The sequence below is a fragment of the Lathyrus oleraceus genome, chromosome 6, assembly GCF_024323335.1.
Source record: "Lathyrus oleraceus cultivar Zhongwan6 chromosome 6, CAAS_Psat_ZW6_1.0, whole genome shotgun sequence".
NCBI lineage: Eukaryota > Viridiplantae > Streptophyta > Magnoliopsida > Fabales > Fabaceae > Lathyrus > Lathyrus oleraceus.
This window is the reverse complement of record NC_066584.1, coordinates 40,847,905-40,849,222: the sequence shown is the minus strand read 5'-3', so window position 1 is coordinate 40,849,222 and position 1,318 is coordinate 40,847,905. Positions and strand designations below refer to the sequence as shown.

Below are 1,318 nucleotides of genomic sequence, written 5' to 3'. Positions count from 1 at the left end.
TTCGAGATTACGCCGCTCCATCACAAGATGAGCCGCATTCGAGTATTGCTCCACCCGCAATCGAAGCAAACAACTTCGAACTTAAACCTTCGCTGCTACAAGCAGTGTAACAGAATCAATTCTCTGGAAATCCCACCGAAGATCCAAACCTTCATTTATCCGTATTTGTCCAATACGCTGATACTGTTAAAGCTAATGGTGTCACTTCGGAGGCAATTCGACTTCCTCTCTTTCCTTTCTCGTTAAGAGATAAAGCTAGAAGATGGCTTCAGTCTCTTCCTTCCAACTCAGTCACCACATGGAACGAGTTGAAGAAAGTCTTTCTTGCCCGATATTTTCCTCCAAGCAAAACAGCTATGTTGAGAGCCCAGATAAATGGATTTAAACAGAAAGATAACGAGTCTCTTTTCGAAGCATGGGAAAGATACAAAGACATGATGAGACTTTGTCCACACCATGGTTTAGAGGACTGGTTAGTAATTCATACCTTCTATAATGGTCTCTTATACAACACAAGGTTAACAATAGACGCCGCCGCAGGTGGTGCGCTTATGGATAAACCTTACACCGATGCTTATCAACTTATCGAAAGCATGGCCCAAAACCATTATCAGTGGGGAAGCGACCGAACAATGGTAGAGAAACCTCAAACGAAAGGTGGCATGTACGAGATAAGTAGCATTGATCATGTTAATGCAAAAGTGGATGCTCTGGCCCAGAAAATTGAAAGTTTAAATGTATCACCTCCAGCCATCGTGGTTGCCGTAACTCAAAATTGCGAAGTCTGTGGAATCCAAGGTCACACTCCTGCAGATTATCAACTCCTAACAGGAATCCAAGCAGAGCAAGTGAACTACGCGCAAGGAAATCCCTACTTAAATACCTATAACTCAAACTGGAAGAACCATCCTAATTTTTCATATAAGAGTAATAATGCTTTATACGCACCAGGACAAGCTCCCAATCAAGCCCCAGCTATACCTCCTGGATATCAAAAGCCGACCCCATCTACACCTAACAATAATGTTCCTAGGAAATCCAACTTAGAAGTCATGATGGAGAACTTCATAGCTTCTCAACAGTAAACCAATAAGGATTTCTTAAACCAGAATATACACACTAGCGAACAAATTAAACAACTAGCAAGTAAAGTAGATGCCCTGGCTACCCATAACAAAATGCTGGAAACACAAATCTCACAAGTAGCTCAACAACAAGCACCTACTGCCTCCCCAACTGGTACATTTTCTGGACAGCCCCAACCTAACCCGAAAAGCCACGCTCATGCAATCATATTAAGAAGTGGAACGGAAGTAGA

The 1,318-nt window shown here is 42.4% G+C and overlaps 1 non-coding gene across 1 annotated transcript; it reads right to left on the bottom strand.

The window, feature by feature from the left end:
- Window positions 1–356: 356 nt before the first annotated feature.
- LOC127099708 (small nucleolar RNA R71) lies at window positions 357–463 on the bottom strand. The gene has a single exon (XR_007794184.1). It is a non-coding gene; the product is annotated as a small nucleolar RNA R71 (small nucleolar RNA).
- Window positions 464–1,318: the final 855 nt, after the last annotated feature.